Genomic DNA, 12830 nt, shown 5'->3' on the forward strand with positions numbered 1-12830 from the left:
ACCTGGCCCTCTAAGAACAAACCCTGGGGGATGTGGTTGCTGACATAGTCATATACCAATTCCTGTTATTCACCAAAGAATGGCTCTTTCTAGGGTATGTTAATCCTATGTACTCCTGGCCTGAGGGACCTACTCGCCCTTGGCCATGCCATGTTCTGGTTGATGAAGAAAGTCAACAGGCAAAAAGATGCAGATACTGCAGATGAGAAGTGGGATGGGGTGCACTATAAGACCCAAGGTATCGGGGTAGAGCCATAACACCATCTGCTACATAATTCTACCCCCAACACCTAGAACTGATACATAGAAAATACTCAAAAAATACATGTTAAATAAATACTGTTCACATGTTAAATAAACATCATAGGTGTTTTCTGGGGAAGAAAAATCTTATTTTGCATTCAGCTCTTAAGTTCCCCTCACTACATTGTGATTTCCTGTCCTTTTCCCCAATCCTTCAGTAAAGTGAAATGCAATTGGAGGGTTCTCTGTGGTGGTGGTGGTGTGGACATTGAAGGAGCAGAATCTATGGGGCTGTGTCTAGGAGCCCCAGGTGGACAAGCGGCAAGCTGGGAGGAGCAGAGCCAGAATAGATAACTCAAGAGAAGATAAGGGGGAAGTCTGACAAATGTCGACTTTTCCAGTGCTTACTAGACGAAGCTGACTCTTTAATGAGTATTTGGGCATCTATCTTTCCCCTCCAAGCCAGATGTCAAATAAGAAATTCTAGTGTATCTTTGAGTCTATTCCTGGATTCTGTTTTGTTTGAGGGATCCTTATCTCTAGTCTTTTGCCATTCCTGAAATGGGATTTAATTCTCTAAAGCCACCTGGGTTTTGTTTTGTTTTGTTTTCATTTTTTGTTTCTTTGGTTGGAAGCTTATAGGATTATTATTTTTTTTAATTTATGCCTTCCTAAGTCTGTCTTCAGTAAGTGATGCTTGAGCTAACTCTTAAAGGAGCTGTAGGAGTGTGCAGGTAGAGGAAGCAACAAGTGCCAGAGGGAATGGCCAGAAGTTTGTGTGATCAGAGTACAGAGGTCAAGGAGAGATGGCATAAGGGGACGCTGGACTTGTCAGCAGGATTTGGTATAGTTTGTGCGGCAGATTGTATTTCCCATAGATAGCCACAATGCCTCCCATCTCATATGCTAATCTACAGTGTGACCTGATACTCTTTCAATGGAGAGGTAAAGTCTATGTCCCCTCACCTTGAATCTGGATAAATTTGCCTATAACCAACAGAACTTAGACATGACACTGTGTGAATCCTCATAAAGGGTTATGTAGCTTTCACCTTATTTGCTAGAGCACTTGTACTTGGAACTCTGAAAAGTCACGTAAGGCAGGAGGCCACCATGCTATGAGGAAACCAAGCTAGATGGAAAGGCTACATGAAGGTGCTCTAGTCTGCAGAACTAATAATCTTCTCCACATAGCCCAGGTTCCAGATGTGGAGGGATTGAGCCTTCTGATGATCTCAGTAAACAGCTCTGGAGACACACCCAGATAAGGGCCTAGACATCAAGAACAGAGCCAAACCATTCCTGCTATGTCCTCTCCAAATCTCTGACCCACAGAATCTACAAGTCCAACAAAATGGTTAGTGTTTTACCCTACTACATTTAGAGTCATCTGTTACATTGCCATATTAACTGGAACAGTGTGTTGGGGTCTGGGATTTATCCTGAAGGCAACAGAGCAGAGTGGTTTCAGGCTATGGAGGAACCTAGTCACGCACGGGATTTAGAAGACATATGTCAGCAGCAGTGTGTACGAAGCCTAAGTGCTGCCCAAGGCCAGGGAGTACCAATAATACAGGATCTGATGTAATGACAGTCCCTATAGACATGTAAGGGAGCAGCTCCTGCCACTGTGCATGAATTGTCAACAGCCACAACCAGAAGAAAGTACGCTACCCATGAGACTTGGGTAATAATCCAGGTAGGAGAAGAGGATGGTTTGAACTAGGGTCAGGGATATTGCAAAAATGTTCCAGAGGTCGATAAGAACCTCCGGGCAGATGCTAAACAGGGGTGAGGTCAGAGAAGTCTGGAATGACTTTCAAGCATCTGGCTCACAGAGGTTGGTGGTGTAATTCCCTGGGTGAAAGACCACAGGAGGAGTAATCATTTTGAAGGGAGAGATGATCCGTCCTAACAGATTTGCATGTCTTAAGGTACCTGAGAAATCTCTAGACATCATTTGGATATATGACAGCAGGCTGGGCTGTAAGTAATGTCTTTGGGTGTTAATAGCGTATATTTGGTAATTAAAGCCAGGGAGGTAAATGATGTGGCAGTTGGATAAGTTATCGAATGAGAAGAAAGAGGGGCCTGGGACCGAACATGGAAGAAGGAAGATGTTTAAGGGACAGGCCAAGGTAAAGGACCTCATCGAGAATTTTCTGAGAAGGATTTACTGGAGAAGCAGCTGAGAGAAATAGAAGTTGTCTGGCATCAGCATAGCCAATAGAGGCGAGAATCTGAATAAAAAAGAAAATCGTCAATAATATTCCATGTCTCAAAGAGCAAGGAGGATGAGGACTGAAAAGCGGCACTGAATCTGGTCATTATAAGGTCGGTGGTGCCTTTAGAGAGAGCAGCTTCTGTGGAGTGAGGAGAATAATGAACAACGGGCAGTGTACAAGGACTTACTGCAGAGTGAAAAGGAATATGAGTTCCCGAAACACGCAGGGAGAGAGAAAAGAGCATTGAAATCTAAAATGGCAGGGGGAGGGAGGGAGAAGGGGTGGCTGAGTGGGATGACTCAATCCTTTGTGATTTACACTGCAGGCCTTTGTCCCTGGGAGAGGCAGGACAGTGGTGGTGAGCACAGGCCCTGGGGCCAGCCAGCCTGCATTCAGACTACTGCTCAGGACCTATGGCAACTTGGGCAAATTACCCTCCTTTTTTGTCCTCATCTGGAAAATATAATTATAACCTCTTCTTTGGTTCTGGTGAGTGCTTAGAAGAGCACAGAGTAAGCACCCAAGAAATGTGAGCTATCGATATTATTAATAGTATTCTCATCACCAATTACAGTTGTAAATTCTGGCTTTTTCTTTCAGGAACATCTACTGCTCCTGCTCTGGGGCACTGATTTTCAAGGTGTGGCCCAGAGACTTCCATAAGTCCCCTGAATTCTTACAGAAGGTCTGGGGAAATTGTGTTCATGAATGAAAACCTATTTTGTCATTCTCTAAGGAGCACTGAGCGCCCTTTGCCAGAGGCGATGTGATGTGTGAGATAGCAAGAGATCAATGCAGAAAATCTAGCTGCCTTCTATCAAACCAGATATAAAAAAGGTTTTCAAAAATGTAAAAGAATGCCACACTTCTCTCTTATTTCTATTGTGTTTAAGGAAATACAGTTAATTTTCCTAAAAATGTGGTATTTATATTTATAGGTTTATTATCATTATTTTAGATGCTTACAAACTACATATTTTAAAAAGTTATCTGTTTTAATTTCTAATACAGTAAATATTCAAAAAATATTATCCACATAAACAAAAGCTCTTTGAGTTTGCCCCTCATTTTTAAGAATGTAAAGGGAAACCAACACCCAATGTCTAAGAATCACTAGTTTAGAAACCAATACAGAATCAGAATAGGAGATGTTAACAAGATGTTTCTCTGATCAACCAGGACTACTTGCTTTTCCCTAAAGAAATGATTTCTCTTTACAGCTCTGAATCTTTCCATGTGCTGTTCCCCTAGTTTGTCTACTTACCTTTCTTTGCCTGTCAGAACTCTGAATGTCCTTTAAAACACCTATAACCTAGTTTTCCTGGCTTATGATGACAACAGTCCTCAACTTCCCTTTATGGAAGCTGCCCTGCATCAAATGTGCTTAAGCTCCTTTCCCATAGTCTCTTTTACTGCTCACCAACCACAAACATAGAAAGAGCTATGTGCCAATCCTAGGAGAAGCAGGAGGGCCTTGTCATCTCCACTGTGACCAGTGTCCCACATGAAAACCCTTCCCCCCTGGTCCTACACTCCACGATCCCAAAGCAGGAATCTTGAGTTAAACAACTGCACTATCCCTTGACTTCAGTTTATAACTGAAGCTATATGTTCTCCATGCTCCAATCTGAGCAAAAGTGGGAGAATGACCCCCTCCCCAGGTCTTGGTGAAACTCTGTCACCTGGGCCCCCACGCTTCTTGTTCACTGGCTCTCACAAACCTGCTACTTTAGCTCAGATCACAAGCCCCTTTCAATCAGAGTCAGACATAGTCTGTGCCTGGTTGAGAAATAGGATACCCTGTTCTTCATACTTTCTTTTCTCTTGTACTCCTCCAGGGGCTCGAGCACTAGAAATAACTTCACAATAGAAGCGTTTTGCAGGTTCTGAATCTTAATTTAAGCTTAGATCCCTGGGATCCCCTATTGTCCTTGTTGTTATCATTATTGTCATTCTTCTATTCCTCATATACATTTCGATCCTCATGAAAATTCTTCAAGAAACATGCTATCCCATTGTACTAGCTATCTATAGCTTTGTAACAAACTACCCCCAAATTTAGTGGCTTTCAACAACATTTCTCTTAATTTCTGTAAGGTCAAGAGTGTGGGCTGGCTTAGTGGGGTCTCCAGCTGCAAGGGCTGGATCACACTGGGCCATGGTCATGGCAAGCCCCTCCCGGGAAAGGATTTGCTTCCAGGCTGACTTACAGTCATGCTGGCAGGATTTAGTTCCTTGCTGGCTGGAGCCTGGAGGCCTCTCTGCATTCTTTGCCATGTGGGGCTCTCCAATATGTCAGCTTGCTTCATTAAAGCACATAAGCTAAGAAGAGAAGAAAGAACAGCCAGGAGGACAGAAGTCAGTCTTTTGAATCCTCGTTGTAGAAGTCACACCCTATCACTTTTATGGTGTTCTCTTTTTGGAAGCAAGTCACTGTCCAGCCCACATTTGAAAGATTATACAAGCACCTGAAGACCAGGATCCCTGAGAACCATCTTAAAAGAGAACTGCCACACTCATTTCCCTGCATGGTGACCTTGATACTCAGTGAGGCTCAATAATTCTACCAAGGTCACTTGGTCAGGGAATAGCACAGCCAGATTTTAACTTAAGTCTTTCTGACCCCAAAGCTTACCTCTAGCACTTATTTTGTATATTCTTACATTGTGTTTGTCATGGTGGCTATCTCTGTCACACAACTGCAGCCTTATTAAGCATAGAGGATGCTTGGGGTGCCTGGGTGGCTCACTTGGATAAGCATCTGCCTTCAGCTCAAGCCTGGATTCCTGGGATTGAGTCCTGCATCAGGTTCCTTGCTCAGAGGGGAGCCTGCTTCTACCTCTGCCTGTAGCTCCCCCTGCTTGAGCGCTCTCTCTGACAAATAAATAAAATCTTAAAAAAAAAAAAAAAAAAAGGTAGAGGATGCTTATGTGCCCTGGAGTGACAAAAATCTTGCTAAGTAAATGGATGACTATGTGAAATCAATTAAATAGTCCATATGTTGGAACTGTGCGTACAGAAGCTGCTAACCAAGGTTCATTATAAAATAGAACTGGACAACTGAGAAGGGTGGAGTAGAAGTGAGCAAAGGGATGACCCAGATACACTGTGGACTCTTTGGAACTTTTCAGATTTCTCTTCCTTCTGTGTAGGCTACCTGTTTCAGTGAGCAGAAACAAACCCCGTGTACAGCCAGAATTTAGACAGAATGGCCAAAGTGCTCAAAAGGTATTCTGAATAACGCTGGATTAACTTCCCACCCCAAATGTGTTTAATCTAAGTATTTATGTGTATTTAACCCAGAAAGTCTTAACCTATGTCACTGTACTGCTTAAAAGGAAAAAAAAATGGTAGCAGTCAAAATATTTATGTTAAAAGAGCCTGAAAGAGGGGCGCCGGGGTGGCTCAGTGGCTTAAACCTCTGCCTTTGGCTCAGGTCATGATCTCAGGGTCCTGGGATCGAGCCCCGCATGGGGCTCTCTGCTCAGCAGGGAGCCTGCTTCCTCCTCTCTCTCTGCCTGCCTCTCTGCCTACTTGTGATCTCTGTCAAATAAATAAATAAAATCTTTAAAAAAAATTTTTAAAAAAAGGAGCCTGAAAGAGCCAAAAAATTTCATGCAAATTTGGGTGTTTGGATTTTTCCTTCACCTCACAATAACTGGCTTAGTAATGTATTAATAAAATACCTGCAATAGGTAACTATAAACATAAAATAACAATAACATAAAGTAACAATAAAAATAAAATACCTGCAAAAGATAACTACTTCTAAAACCTGGATTTTATTAGTGAACACTTTGATCTGTAAGATGGTTTCAAATATGATGTTATGCTATGGAAAGGGGACTAGCTTCCATTACTCTTCCCAGAAGTTAAGTGAGAGTTCTCTGAGAAATAGTGGCTGGATGTATCACTTTCTTTCTTCTACTGTAGAGTTAGATTTTATCTTTTTGGTCAGGGTCTTATAGAAGGAGCCACCGAAGCACTGAGCTAAATAGTAATGCTGCAGCCTTTTATGTGAAAGGAAGGAAACTTGCAGTCAAGAAGTCCATAGTCTATGATTGTGATATTCTCTTAGAGCTGGCCCAAAGTTTTTTTTTTTTTTTTTTTTTTTTTTTTTAAGATTTTATTTAGTTATTTGACAGGCAGAGATCACAAGTAGGCAGAGAGGCAGACAGATAGAGAGAGAGGTGGAAGCAGGCTCGCCGCCGAGCAGAGAGCCCAATGTGGGGCTTGATCCCAGGACCCTGAGATCATGACCTGAGCCCAAGGCAGAGGCTTTAACCCACTGAGCCACCCAGGCGCCTCCCAGAGTTGTTTTTTTTTTTTAATTTTATTTATTTATTTGACAGACAAGTAGGCAGAGAGGCAGGTAGAGAGAAAGGGGGAAGCAGGATCCCCACCAAGCAGAGAGCCCAATGTGGGGCTCGATCCCAGGACCCTAAAATCATGACCTGGGCCAAAGGCAGATGCTTAACCCACTGAGCCACCCAGGCACCCCCTGGCCCAAAATTATTAACCCAGCACAGCAATCATCAAAGAACCTTTCTGAAAAGTGGGAATGGGATTAGCAACACTCTTGAAAACATAAATTTGTAAAGCTTTTTGTTGACTAGATCAGTGCAACGTAAAAATCTACTCTAGACAAGGGTCACCTAACAGTGATACTCACTCTAGTGTTTTTCCTAAAAATATGAGCATACTAGCCCAAACAGAGCAGCTGGCTAAGCAATCCCTTCATAAGCAAACTCATCTTCTGGGTACCCAAGAAACATAAATTTCATGGCTAAGCCCTGAAACTCTAACTACCTGACTATCCCACTGTACTTTCCAGTTCTTTTAATTCAGTAAGGAAACTTACAGAACATTATCATTGAGACCTAAAATCCTATCCTTCTAGAAATCCAGAAAAATCCTACACTTCTGAAAATGTTTAGGCAGTTCTGTCAGATCCTCTTAACATTACGTGTTAAGAACTATCATTTGGGGGGCACCTGGGTGGCTCAGTTGGTTAGATGTCTGCCTTCTGCTCAGGTCATGATCCCAGGGTCATGGGATGAAGCTTTAAGTCAGGCTCTCTGCTCAGTGGGGAGCCTGCTTCTTCCTCTCTCTCTCCCCACCACCTGCTTGTGCGCACGCGCGCGCTCTCTCTCTCTGTCTCTCTCAAATAAATAAATAAAATAAATCTTCAAAAAAAGAGAGTTATCATTTGGAAGTTTAGTCTTTAGAGGAAGAGGGTGACTATCACTAAGGTGTATGCATTACACAAGTAGTGGCTTCGTGATCATGGAGCTGTGTATTTTTTAAATTTTGCTATTTTCAAAAAGCAATTTTTTCCTTAAAACTTTTGCTTAATTGCCTACTGTCACTGTTTATAGGATTAAGTAGGTCATTTGCTGTTGTCAGGTGGCATTTGCAATTGTTGAGCAAGGCTCCTTTAGCCGTAAAACTATGCTAACCTCTCCAGGACATTCATTCCTCTACTCTTTGCTGACAGTACACAAGTTATCATATAGCCTGCATGGGAGTGTGAGGTACGGTTCTATTTTCGGCTTACCCTCTGGCTTGCTCTATAACCTTGGGAAAATCACTTCTAGGCCTTCTGCCATAGACCTGCCATCTGTAAATTAGGCCTGGTTAGTAACCTTCCTCTGGTTAAGTCAGTGGAAGTCATTAATTCTGGAGTTGGGCAATTAAGAACTTCAGCATGCTCACTGAGAGTGATTTGCATATTGCTTCTTTTGAACTTTTTCCACAGACCAGCCTTCTTGAACATTTGATCATATATTTGCTCTAATAACACTTTAATGCAGAACACATAGAATAATGTTTCCATAATACGACAGCTTAACTACATCCCTTCAGACTTCACTGCTAAGAGAGAATGAAGATAAATTTTTCCATTTTACACACTTATTTCCATTCCCCCAGCCATTATCCAGGGTGTACCTGAACATCACTCCCACTTGATTTTTCCATGACAGGGACTTGGCCAGGATCCATTCGTTCTGTTTTGGTCTTTGGATGAGGATCAGTATTTTTAGAACAAATGAGAATTTTGTTACTTATTATTATTTTTTTTAAGATTTTACTAGTTTATTTGAGAGAGAGAAAGAGAACATGAGCAGGGGGAGGAGCAGAGGTCAGAAGGAGAAGCAGACTCCCCGCTAAGCAGGGAGCTCAATGATCCTTGATCCCAGGACCCTGAGATCATGACCAGAGCTGAAGGCAGACGCTTAATTGACTGAGCCACCCAGGTGTTCCAAATGAGAATTAAAATCAACCACCAATCAATCAATCATACCTTTAAGCCTGTCATAAACTTAAAACACCTGCATTTACTTCATGTTATTTTCCCATTCTTTCTGTAAGGCAAATGTCAGCCAGAACCTCCCTTCCCTTGTAATCTCCAGGAGACTGGAGAAACATCCAATCCAGGTGTTCAGAGCCCTTCCCAAGATTACCGGTAATTTCCCCCAGGGGCCTCATTTTCTTGTCTTCTCTGCCCTGAGTCTGTGTATCTGTGGTTGCTGGTTTTTCCCTGTTCCATCTGTCCCCTCTTCAGCCTCTTCTTCAGTTTCTACAAAACCCCATTCACACACAGCTTTAGTGAGATTTTAAGATTTGAGAAAACAACTAAAAATTTATACATTAGACACTCTTCTCTTTAAGGTTCATTTTTCCGCCCAGTCACCAGAGATTTCCCAGTAGCCCTTCACTCCATGCAGGGACCAGCTTGCCCTCCTGACTCCTCTCTCCCACCCGCCCTTCCTTGTGTGGTCCCTCTCCTCTCACTGCTCCTCTCCTCTCTCTCAAGAGCAGATGTCAATTCCTCCAGTGTCTACATGGAAAGCAACTTTTCTGGTGTTGCTAGGGCTTTGAACTGCTCGCATTTCCCCCCCCCCCCACCCCTTAGCATCTTACCTAATACTGGGAAGAGCTTATCAGGTTATTTTTCCAAATGAAGACAGTTTCTTTTGAAAAGGAATCCTGGTGCCATTTAACACTACATTTCCTCCTCATACTCAACAATGTACGTTTATTTATGTATACTTAACAGCACTCCCAGACTCATTTGAATTCTACTTTTCTCGTTATTTTGGATATACTTTCCCATTTATGAATGCAGCCCAGGCTTCCCACTCTAATAAACACCCTCCCAATTATCAGGTACTTGAGGTATTCCCAGTTCAGTTTTGTATTATAAAGAGTGGTGCTATAAACTTTTAGTGAAAATTGGTTTTCTCACTTGGATTGTTTTGAGGGAATATATTCCCAAATGTAGATTATGGGACAAATATGAGTAATCTCATAGATTTTGTGCTTGCCTCAGTATGTTCATCAAAAGTTGCCCTAATAAGTAATTTTATCAACTTACGAGTTCAGCCATTTTGTTTGGCTCTGCCAACACTCTCCTTTGTGATTTTCAATTAACCTTTCAACAAGGTTAATCATTTCCCCAAAATTTACTTCTCTGAGTTATTCCATGTATGGAATATTTGGTCGGATACTTTGACCTCTGTCCAGTGAAGTCTGGGTACGGATTTTAACACCTTGATTGAGATATAATTCACATACCCTACAATTGATGCATTTAAGTGTACAATTCAATGAATTTTAATATTTTCAGAGAGCTATGCAATCATCTTCACAATAAACTTTAGAACATTTCATTACCCAAAAAAGAAACCCTATGGGGCGCCTGGGTGGCTCAGTGGGTTAAGCCGCTGCCTTTGGCTCAGGTCATGATCTCAGGGTCCTGGGATCGAGTCCCGCATTGGGCTCTCTGCTCAGCGGAGAGCCTGCTTCCTCCTCTCTCTCTCTGCCTGCCTCTCTGCCTACTTGTAATCTCTCTCTGTCAAATAGATAAATAAAATCTTTAAAAAAAAAAAAAGAAAAGAAAAGAAACCCTGTACCTCTAGCCTTTATCCCATAATCCCTCTATCCCAACCCAGACCTAGACAGCCATGAATCTTTCTGTTTCTATAGATTTGCCTGTTCTGGAGATTTTATATAAATGGAATCATATAATATATGGTCCTTAATGAATGACTTCTTTAGTTTAGCATAACGTTTTCAAGGCTCACCCATCTTATAGCATGTGTCAGTCCTTCACTCCTTTTTATTGTCAAATAGCATCCTGTTGTACAGTTATATCACATTTCTTTATCCATTCATAAAGTTGATGGGCATGTGGGTTTTCCTCACCTTTTGTCTATTATGAGTAAATTTGCCACAGGCATTCATAAACAAGTTTTTCGTGGATATATGTTTTGGGTTATATATGTAGGAGTGCAACTGCTAGGTCATAAGGTCAGTAACTCTCTGTTTAACTGCGGAATTACCAGAGTGTTTTCCAAAGCTGCTGCATCATTTTACATTCCCACCAGTAGTGTATGAGGGTTCCGATTTCTGCACATTCTTGCTGCATTAGTTTTCTAGGGCTGCCAAAACAAAATACCACAGGCTGGGCGTCTTAAACAACAGAAATTTATTTTCTCATAGTTCCAGAGGCTGCAAGTTCTGGATCAAGATGTCAACAAGTTTGGTTTCTCCTAAGGTTTCTCCCCTTGGCTTACAGATAGTCACATTTTTGTGCGCTCACAAAACCTTTTCTGTGTGTATCCATGCATATCTTTCGTGTCTCTTCCTTTTTTTTTTTCCCCTCTCTTTTTTTTCCTTCCTTTTTTTAAAGCATACCTGTCACACTAGATTAGGGCCTCAATGACCTCATTATGACCTCATTTCATCTTTATTACTTTTCTTTTTTTTTTTTAAGATTTTATTTATTTATTTGACAGAGAGAGATCACAAGTAGATGGAGAGGCAGGCAGAGAGAGAGAGAGAGAGAGAGAAGCAGGCTCCCTGCTGAGCACAGAGCCCGATGCGGGACTCGATCCCAGGATCCCGAGATCATGACCTGAGCCGAAGGCAGCGGCTTAACCCACTGAGCCACCCAGGCGCCCCATCATCTTTATTACTTTTCTAAAGACCTTATCTCCAAATATAGTCTCATGGGGGGGGGGGTTAGGGCCTCAACGTATGAATTTGGGGAGACGAAATTCAGTTCATAATACTTGTCAACTGCAACAGACTGAAATGTTTACATCTCCCCAAAATGCGTATGTTGAAACCTAATCCTGAAGGTAATGGTATTTGAAGGTGGGACCTTTGGGAGATGATTAGGTCATAAAGGTGGAGGCTTCATGTATGGTATTAGCGCCCTTTAAAAAAGAGACCCCAGGAGCACCTGGGTGGCTCAGTGGATTAAAGCCTCTGCCTTCAGTTTGGGTCATGATCTCAGGGTTCGAGGATTGAGCTCGGGCTCTCTGCTCAGTGGGGAGCCTGCTTCTCCCTCTTTCTCTGCCTGGCTCTCTGCCTACTTGTGATCTCTCTCTCTCTCTGTCAAATAAATGAAAAAAATATTTTTAAAAAACCCCCAGAAACATAAATAAAAATCAATTAATGTATTATATGAAAATAAAATCAATTCATTGCAAAAAATACAATAAACAAGACCAAAAGACCAGGTGGGGGAAAGATATGCAATTGATTCACAATGGACTAATTTTATTTATATAGAGAGAGGGATAAACAAATAAATAAATCCTCAACATTGAAGAAAAAAAGACCAACAGTTGAACAGAAAAATGGGCAAAGGATATGAGCAGACAGTTCACAGAATGGCAATTTTTAAAAAATTAAGTTTGATAACATACTGTATAAAGAGATGTGAGGAAACAGACACCCTGATAAATTGCTATGGGAGCATAAACTGACACAAACTGTATGGAGAGCAGTGTGGCAACATTTATCAGAATTTTTAAAGTCCATACCTTAGGAGCCAGCATTCAACAGCCAGCTATTTAGCCTAGACAGACGTTTGTTCACATGCCAAGTGGCTATAAATAAGGATATAACTACTGACTACAACACTGTTGTAAAAGCAAAAGAATGGGAAAAACTTGAAACAATATGAAATACTATGCAATCAGCACAAATAATAAAATTTGCCAAAATATAGTGTTAAGTTAAGGAAACCAAGATGGCAAAACTGTGTACAGTACCGTGTATGAGAGAGAGAAAAAGAGAGGGAGGGAAGAGGGAGGAGATTGAGGAAGAGTATATATATAAATACACAGCGCATATATGTTATATATATATACTTATATATTTTGTATATTTTTATTTATTTGTCATTTATTATTTTATTAATTAGTTTTATTTTATTATATTTATTATACTATGTATTTATATATGTATTTACTGCACAGAGTGTCTTTGAAAGGACATACAACAAATTAGCGGTGATACTCTTAACAGTAAAGAAAATTGAGGAGGACGGAGCAGTGGATAATGGAA

This window comes from Mustela lutreola, chromosome 9 (genome assembly GCF_030435805.1).
Source record: "Mustela lutreola isolate mMusLut2 chromosome 9, mMusLut2.pri, whole genome shotgun sequence".
In the NCBI taxonomy this organism is placed as follows: Eukaryota; Metazoa; Chordata; class Mammalia; order Carnivora; family Mustelidae; genus Mustela; species Mustela lutreola.